Source organism: Bactrocera latifrons, unplaced genomic scaffold (genome assembly GCF_001853355.1).
Source record: "Bactrocera latifrons isolate USDA-ARS-PBARC rearing strain unplaced genomic scaffold, ASM185335v1 scaffold_97, whole genome shotgun sequence".
In the NCBI taxonomy this organism is placed as follows: Eukaryota; Metazoa; Arthropoda; class Insecta; order Diptera; family Tephritidae; genus Bactrocera; species Bactrocera latifrons.
The window spans coordinates 861,552-872,010 of NW_017537678.1; positions in this window are offsets into that span (position 1 = coordinate 861,552).

A 10,459-nucleotide genomic window follows, 5' to 3' on the forward strand; every position below is an offset into this window, starting at 1 on the left:
AGCGGTACCTCGACAAACTTCCTTGAAATCGTGACAGATAATTAAATTAAGATTTACTCGTATTCGCCGGAAAGTAAAGAACAGACGACTGTATGGATGTTTCGCGATGAGCCACAGCCAACAACAGTTGGTTGCAGACGTAGCACTTCCAAACAAACAATTATATTTTTGAGCACTTAAAACTTCAGTTTGATGTGCCATCCACCGTATAGTCCTGACGTGGGACCGAACGACTTCTTTTAGTTCACTGAACAGGGGCTTGTCACGAAGTTTGTAACGCCCATAAGGAAGCGCGGGAGACCCTATAAAGTATATATATATAAATGATCAGTATGTTGAGCTGAGCTGAGTCTGTTTGTCTGTCTGTACGTCTGTATACATACGTACTAGTCCCTCAGTTTTTAAGATACCGTTTTGAAATTTTGCAGACGTCATTGTCTCTTCAAGAAGCTGCTCATTTTTCAGATCTGCCGATATTGGACCCCACTATAACATATAACTGCCATACAAGCTGAACGATCAGAATCAAGGGCTTGTATGGAGAACTTTCGCATTTGAAGTAGTATCTTCACGAAATTTGACATGGATTACTGCTTAAGGTAATAATATAACCTCTGAATAAATGATTCACATCGGATTACTAAAGCATATAGCTTCTATTTAAACTGAACACCCAGTTACTAAAAAAAATGCACCTGTGAAGGGTATTCCTGGTGCAGCCTGGTGCAGCCTGGTGCAGCCAAAGTTAACGTTTTTTCTTGTTATTCCTGAACGAAAGTAAACTAAACTAAGAGGTCAACGAGACACCTGAAGGGGCGGTTCATCCATGCAAAAGGCATGATACCTCAATCAGAGTGTCAAAAGTGCTTCGGCAATTGGTTCCAACTCATACAAAGGTGTATAGATCTTAATGAACAGTAAAGCCATTTTCGTTGATTAATATTTGTTTTTATTCTCTAACCCGGAAATATAAGGAGCAATCTACGTATTGATATGCATGAATGTTTTGACAATTAATTACTTAGGGGAGATTATTTAAACTATTCAAATTCCACTTCTTCTCATCTCAAAGCGGGACGATAAATGACTGTTCACTGAGACTTAAAATTTTTCTTGAATTTTACTTCTTTTTGTAGGGGTTTTTTGAAAAGCAAAGAAGACGCCATCAATCTTCTGACCGTTAACGGTCCTAGGCAAATAATTTGAAATATAATAGTAACCTTTTTTCAAAGTTGTGGTTAACTAGACCTTTATAACAGTAATTTAATTTCTAAATTTTATTTAACTGTAGATCCACACATTTAATTTTTTCTGCAATTTTTGTGGTTTTTCTTCTTTAGTTCCAAGTTTAATGTGCCCCCCACGAATGCTCGGCATATTAAATACATTTGTTCCTTAGTTACATTTTCCAATAAATAAAATTAAATTAATCAACTGCAATATGATTCATAACTTTTGGATAACAACATTATTTGCTGCCGAAAGTTCCCAAAAAAGAACAACAACGCACTGACACACAAGTCGCAAGAGTCGCACGATTCATGTGGGCACCTTCGCTGTGGCAATTTGTCCTAATAACCCCGATGTACGTATGTAGTGACACAAGCGCTGTTTTGTGTACATATGTAAGTACTTTTATAGTATATATGTACATATGTATATAAGTCCATGTATGTGTAGAGTGCATGAATACAATGCGACATTAATGCTGGATGAAAAGTATGCTATACGTGACTTAAGCGCCATATCGAGTCGAACACGCTCAGCCTATTTATTGCAACAAATCAGCGCCGCCTTGCCAGCAAAGGATCTAAGCCCCTCAGTATGACTGCAACATCTGCGGTACATATGTATTATAAACACTCGTGCGGCGGACGCTTTGGCTAGGGATGGCAACGATTAATCATCATTTGATTAAATTAATCGATTATTTTCATACAATTTACGATTTAATTGCATCGAGACACCTTTTCTAATTACTCGACTATTACTCGAGCAATTGCAACATAATCGCAAACAGCACTTTGAAATTTAATACATTTTATGTTCATCTAAGTTAGCGTACAAGGGTCGAGATTGGTCGCATCAATGATTAATGACTGGAAACGGATAGTTAAATTCTAATATGTCAACGTAGTTTAATATCAACAAATGAATCTCTGGTAACACTGCATTTACAGTTAAGTCAAACGCACTCTACGTGCAGTTGTTTGAACAGCAATGGCGCCAGTCAAAAGCAAAGTGTGGAAATTTTTTAATAAAATAAGCCATAACTACGTTAAATGTCAACTTTGYTGCAAAAATTTAAAATTTTCTAATAACACATCAAATATGTTGCAGCATTTAAAATTAAAGCATGCAACTGTTCTAGTTGTATATAAATATGTATATGTGTACAAATTAGACTCTGCAATCTAGGATTGTGATAGCGTTGTCCCCAGTTATAAAGTTTTTACGTACTGAAATAATAGTTGCAGATGATACTATGGAAACGGGCAGCGAGTCGTCAGTGGAATCGGTAAAGAATGAGTTTGACCTCTCGGCTCCTCACAAAACTCTAGTGCACAAAGGAAGGAGGAAATACAACGATTTTACATCTCCAGAAGATGAATTGAGCTTTTATTTGAATTGTCAGGTATTAGAACTAAGTCGAAACACTATTGATGCTTGGAAAGAAAATAAAACCGTTTACCCAAAACTGTACGGACTTTCAAAACAGTATTGTCATCTACTTGGTACCTCAGTACCAGCTGAGCGGCTTTTCTTAAAAGCGGGTGCAACTGCAACCGAAAAACGCAATCGTTTGACAACAAAGCGTTTATCGAAATTGCTTTTTCTTCAAACTTGGTTGAACAGAGAATTAATTTTCTTGACTTCAATGTATATATTTTCATTTATGCTAAGACAAATGAATTTTTAAAACGACATTTTAATTTTATTACCGTTTTAGTTTTTGTGTATATACCAACATAATTTGAATATCTGAAATAAGAATATAATCTCCTATATTTCAATGGTTCTATTTCCACGCAACGTTGCAAAACATCGTCTTTCAAGCAAGAGGCAATTCTTTTACTTTAAGATTGCTGTACATATTTTGAAAAATTTTATGTCATTGTGCTACTTAACTTCAAATATAGGCCATTTTCTCTTTTAGGATATGTCTGGGACTCTGTGATAGAGCATTATAATACAAGATTCGGCGCTGAAACTTGATGGTGGTCTTTATGCAATTTAGTATTATTTGAAATAACTGTAATTAATCGATTAATCGATTTTTTTACATTAATTGCATTTAATTACAATTTAATTCAGGTAAGTAAATTAATTGCGATTTATTGCAATTATTTTTTATATCTTGCAATTAATCATTTGATTATTTAATCGATTAAATTATTTTGCCATCCCTAGCTAGAGCGCTCGCCACTCGACTCACATCGTCGGCGCGTCAGTAGTGGTAAACGGTGCAACGAACTGTGAAACGACTTCATTATACATAATATTGTTTGTTAAAGACGCCGAGGCAACAACAGCAACAGCAGGAGCAGTTGTCTTCGATTGGCCCGGTAAGCACGACAAAAATATTGCCATATAAGATTTACTTTATGATTTATAGCATTTCGCCGCTTTACTAGAGCATTAGCAGCACACAAGGGAAGAGATGCAAAGCCAGAGGCTAGGTGATAACAACTAAGTACGAGGCAAAATGCAGCTTCTCAAAAAGTGCTCTACGCACATCAGTTATCTTTAAAGCGTACAGGATTTTTTACGAGCCGATATTTGAAGACAACTTTAAGTATCTATGTGCTAGAAATAAACAATTATATATTCTACAAACATTGGGGATTGTCGCAAAAGTTGTTTTTCTTTTTAATTTTTCAATGTTAGCTAATCTTAAACTTTGCAAAAACCTCCGAGGTTGATTATTGATTCTTTTTAAGTTCATTTAATTTTCATCTAAGTTGTAAACGATTGTCCAAAACCCTCACTAGCGGACGCGAACGTTCTTAATCGTTGAGTATAAAATTGGAGATCCGAACTTTAATGAATTTAAAGGTTATTAGTTGTGCGAAAAAAACTTGATTTAACCTAACTGCCCACGTTCACGATCTCATAATGGTGGACTCCAAGCAACAATCACAACCGTAAGGGTGTTGTGGATAACTTAGATCACTTCGTAGAAGTGTTTGACCCAATTTTAGGTCGATCCGAAAGGCTCTGAAAGTTGATTCGTGGTTGAGATCAAGGAACAGTTTAAATAATAAAAGACCGTCCTCAGAAGGCTGTCCTCCGCCACAGTCTTGGATTCACGAGAAGAAGGTTAAAAAGTCACAGGAAACTGCTATGCCACATTATTGGCTCCATTCTCTTCTTTTTGTAAAAAAAAAATGTATCCATTTGGTGGAGAAAACAGTACTCTATTAACGGATAAAAGCACCACAAGCACTTTTTAATTAAACAAAAACGGTGGGGGATGTCAATGAAATTCTTTTTTCTGTGAAAGTACATTTGATGCCATTATGCATGCGTCAATTCGCACGACTCAGGCGACCAATTGACTGAGCCATTTCGTGAGATAACACGTTCACCAAACCAAAATCTATTGTGACATTCGCTGTGCGGCTTGTATAGCCGTCCTGTTGTAACCACATATGGTTCAAGTCCATATCTAATAAATATATCATCTAATTCGGGCCGAAAACATTCGGTTATCATTGAGCGGTAGATTTTCATTCACAGCAACGTGCTAGTCTTGATCATCACGGAAGAAGTACGGCACAATGTCGACGCCGGCGCATAAACCGCACCAAACCGAAATATTTTCGGGATGCAATGGTGACTCATGGAGTACTTGGAGACTGTTGCCTGACCATATTTTGCTTATTGACGAAGCTATTTAGCCTCATCCCAGAAGATGATTTTTCGATGAAAATCCTGATCATTTTCAAGTTGTTGCTTAGTCCAATCAACTTCCTCAATTGATGCAGCAATATTCTCGACACTGCGTTCACTTCTTCTTCTGTACTGTACCTGTGGACTCAAATTTTTCCACTAGATACTCAATTGTTGATCTGACAGAACGATTATGATGACCACAAATTGGACGTAGCGCTCTTAAAGTTTAAATCACTGACCCCGAATTTCGGTAGTAAATTTAAAAAATTTTTAATCGTTCCTGGATTTTATATGTTTCTACATTGAAATGTCAAACCTTACTGAAGAGAAATGTCAAAAGAGCGGAGAAAATATGACGTTGTTTGCTTTCCCTGTCGGTGTACTTTCGTAGGCTCTCTATTGACAAACCCCTTACTATAAAACACACTGTAATATACCTCCGCCGTGCTACCAGCAAATTATTCTAATAATGCTACGAAATGCTGTCTTATCCACTATATTTTCAAAATTTAGTTCTATGCAGCTTCTTATAGATACCAAACTTGAAAAACTCACTTGCCGACCAGAAATTTTAGAAAGAAGGTTATCGTCGTCACGAGACCTCCTTTGAAAACATTAAGAAAAAGAGAAATGTGTTAAAAAGTGGGAGCACCGCTTGGTTAAATGTTTTGAGAAAAAAAGAGACTACGCTGAGAAATAAATCGGAATTTTTCCAAAAATTTCGTTTTGTTTTTAATACGTTTAAATATAAAGTATCAGCATTGGCTTTATTTTTATGGAGATAGTGAAAGTTTTGATAGTCAAACGATACATATCGTGGCAATGACTACACAAAATCAACCTTCGCTCCTTGCGTATCCTCAAACAAAGCTCAAATATATTTCGAGAAAACCTTTAACAACAATTTTTACAGACGAAATCTACTTTATTACGAGGACACTTCGCAAAATTACTTGGGATAAATTACCGGCCAGTCAAGCGGTACTCCCTTTGTATAGTCAAACAAAGCTTTTGTAGTTACTTTAAACCTTAACAGTTCAATGCTATAATTTATGGGCTCAATTTCAATTTTGAGTCTGTACAATAAAAGAAAATTTGCATCTTTATGTAATTTTAAAATAAAGAATTAACTAAAATTGAAAAGTGTAAATTTTCGCAGATTGTACATTTCACTTTATTTTCTTTACTAAATTTCATTAGAAAGCTTGTGTATTCTATGTATAGTCTACACTTTTTTAACAATTTAAAAATTGTAAAGGGGTAACCTAATACCTCATCACACACAAGCTACAAGCTGGAATGTGTGCTTGGATGTAGTACATACACTTTTTTACTGTCGCTTGTCGTCCGTGGCGTATGAGTTATGCGATATAAAATTCGTTTAATGCCGTGGAAATTACGTTTCACATTTTATTTGTCAGTTCGTTGTGCATACGAACTTAAAATACTTTTTCTGGGCAAATGCTTAAAGCAGAGTTTTGTGTAAATCGCATTTAAAGTTGAATGACACAGAGTTAAATTTTCCTTTTTATTGTGAAAGCAATAGAGATATTCATTAATGGAGCAGGGAGACATTTCGACTTGAGTGATTTCGAGCGATGTCACCAAATGGGGTATGTAAAAATATTGTATCCAAGGTATGGTTTTGAAAAATTATAAAACTCGTCGTAGTTTAAAAGCCACCGAATACCGAACATTAAAACCTCAGGAATTTTGGCTGACTTTCCACCAAAATATAAGTCTGTCTGTGAGATATCTTATTGAAATTAATAAGAAGGCTTTTCTGTAATAATATGTTCTTGCAACATAAATTATTAAAAACAAGACCCCTTGTACCTATTCTAAGGATTTTCGACCTTTAGGTTGGCTTCATACCATATATGTACATATGGCATGTGAGTATACTTAATAAAGTAGGGTAAAAATATTATCTTGAACAACCTGCTCAGACCTTCTTACAAACAACAAATTATATGTAGAGATTTTCAATTTTTCGGTTGACTCTATGTCGAATATAACGGTTAGTATTAGATATATTCTGATACTATTTGAGAAATCGGTCAATATAGTATGTCTAAGTCCAATATACCCGATATTTTTATTTCCTCCTCTCTAAATGATTGTCAAAGAACTTCTCTAGATATTTCCAGGCCATTATTATTACGAATAGGTTTTCAGCTCCAGCCGAACTTATATTTTTCCTACTTCTTTATATTTGTTATTATTTATGACCGTTTTTATCTGTTTACTAATTCAAAAATACTTGTGAAATAAGTTTTTAATTAAATAATTTGTTTATATGACTACTTCTCAGTTGGTTTCAATCAACTTAGCGAAGATTGATTCCGACCTTAATAGCTCTCTGCTTGAGATTCAAGTTTGTTGTTTGTTCTTAAAAACAACTATGTAGACGATTATTGCTTATGCCGCAAGAAAAATGGCATTCGCTTGCCAAATGGCACTCAACAAAAATGGAATTGAAATATTTTACTTTTTTCCAAGAGACAAATAACTCGACAAACCACACATCTCTTTCGATACACATTTCCATACGAGTACATTTGTTATTACTACTTATAAGTATATGTTTATATATGTGTGCAGCACATTGGGCGCGCAACATATTGCAATCAGCGTGCCGCAACGGAATCGCGCTTCTCAGCGAAAACGGCTGTTAGACACACATTGCAGACATACTTACAGGCATGCGTGTATTAGGAAGAAATTTGAAAATATTTTTGCTCCGCCGAGAATGAAAAATAAATATTTTTATGCGCTGCAGTGACATATTTTGGAATATTAAATTTGTGGCAAGCATTTTATGAATATGACGGTAAGTACTGCAAAGAAGTCTGCGACAACATAAACCAAATTGAAAGCAAGGCAAATATCCGATGGAGAATTGAAAAAATAAATTGAAATAATAGAAATCTTTGGCATAGGATAGAAAATGAAGAATTTAAACGATGATGCATAGATTTCTTCTTTAAAAAATATTTGAAAAAATGTGTGTATTTTTCTCATAGTCATAAATTAACGAGTTACTCAGTCAATGACAGGCAAGCGCGTGTTAGACTAAGACTTTCGAATGGCCAACAAGACGTATTGTATATTTTTTGAATAAAAAAACTGTTACATAAATCTTTCTTGAAGAAAAACGCCTCTCTATTTAGACTTTTCAGTACAAAATCGCGCTTCCAGCCTCGATAGCTAATTATTGCTTGCTGATCTTAAGAGGATGGATAACCGAAATATCAGACATTTAAAGAAGTAGAATCCCTTGCATGTTGAGTTATAATCGGCTGTTGATCGGCTCTGAATCTGTTCTTGATATTCTATTCTATTACTATACACAGACTTGACTTCGACGCACTAGTTGTATCTATTGCGAGCAGCAAACCGCCGATAGCATTCCATCTTGCACCCATTCATTTAACAATGCTTTCACTAGCCACACCAACCCCATCGGATTAGCTAATTCTTTTACCAAGTTGCCACAAAGATATTCAAATTGAGTCAAAAGCTCGCGAAAGCCAATTTCAGAATTTCAACCAAATAAAGTCTCATATTGTGCTAAAGAGCTTTATATAAGCTCTGTAAGTATTCTATTTGAACAAACGATGACTATAGAATAGAAAGTCTCATGGCATACTAAAGAGCTTTGTTAACGCTTTGGAAGCTCGATATTCTATTTTAACAAAGGATGACTATAAAATAGCTTATAAACATCAATTGTGCAATATTAAAAAGGATCTCTGAGCCAGTCTCGAATATAAACTCCAAACTTTTTCGAAGCTTTCTGTTAAACAACTTTTCAAAAGTTCGTATTCAACCTATGGCAAACATTTTTTGCCCTTTTTTTTGAACTAGACTCAATCAGTTCTTAATTGTATTTCCATTATTTACTTACAGTTGTGAACGAGAAGTCATGCTGTCAATTAAATGTGCCAACTAACAGCTTGCCAAAGGCAAGAACTGCAATTTTTCAGTTTGCTACTTTCCCTAGTCCCGCTCTCCCGTCTAACAAGGCAACATGTTCGTGCTACGCTGTTGTGAAAATGTAGAATTCTTCGTTGTTGTTGTTACTGCCATCGATGGCAGCGAAAGCTGAACGATTTGAAAACTGAGTAGAAAAAGCACTCGGAGAAAAGTAGTGGGGAAAAGAGATTTACAGAAAATATTTTGACGTACTTAGTATAGCAAGCATTCGAATGTTATTGTTATCGCTGGCGTGCAGTTTCTGACAGCGGAAAATTGCATGTTGCAGTTGCCAAAATGGCGAAAACTTTGCGTGATTTATTTTTCGGTTTGTGTTTGTGTATTTTGCGGAGTTTGGCAGTAGATTTAGCTTTGATTTACAGTTAGTATCAAAACATTTCATTCCTTTCGATCACCTTTAAGTAATATGAAATTTCGAAAACTTTGGCTTGATACAAGTGGACTTTTTGCGGCAATGAAAACTGCTGGGTGACCTTGCTGGGAATTCTAACGGAATCGTTACCGTTAGCAAAGGGAACTAAAGTTGGCAATGTTCAAATGCCGTAAGTAACTTGAGGTTATCAAGAGCAAGAGAGAGTCCTGATCAAAAGCTCCTACCATCAGCCCATCACCCAGAATACTAGTCGGATCTGCTTCCTGTACAATATTTGTTGCCAAACCTTATATGCCTGTTCTAGTAACTGTTGTTCTTCTTTTTATTGTTTTGTTCGCATTTTTGTTTGTTTGATTTCGCAATTATTGAACTCCACTGCTGTTGTTCCCTGGTTTTTTGAGACTTCATCATTATCGTGGGTACTTCTACACATATTTCCATTAGTCTAGCTGTACAACCATCTAATTTGCTAATTTTTCTGAGATTGGATATACAGTAGACGCCCACAAATTAGAACTCTCACGAATTAGAACATCCAGAAATTTGAACCAGAGTTTTTAATGCATTGGACGCTCTAAGATCAGAACTTGAAGTTCTGAGCGTTTTTTTTTTATATTTTTTTTGAACTTTTAACTCACGGGAATTCCCATTCTTGGTGATAAATGTTGATAAAATAGAATGGAGAATCCCCAAGTTATATATTTAATGCCTTTTTAGTTTTTGTTTTGCCATACTTTTGGTGTTTTATCATTCATATGTGAAATTTGATACGCGTGGACATATTTTGCTAAACTCTACCGAAAACTAAAAATAACTTACTAAAAATGTCAAATAAACGTAACAAAACACTTCAGCTTGGGAAACCAAAGTAAAGATATTGGAAAAGCTGACCAAGGAGTTCAAAGGAATCGTCATGCGCTAGATTTTAATGTAAGCAAATCTGCCATCAGCTACATCAAGTCAAATAGATCATCTATACTAAATGCTGTTTCCTACACTTATCAGGAAGCATCAAACAAAACTATACATAGTGCCGAATATCCGAAAATGGAAAGTCGTCTTTGTGAGTGGTTTTTAAAACAACGCGTTTGACAGGAACAATATTAAAGGAAAATGCTAAAGAAATGTTTGGTGAAGAATACCCAGATGAAAATGAAAATGCATTCTCAACAAGCGATGGATGGTTTACTA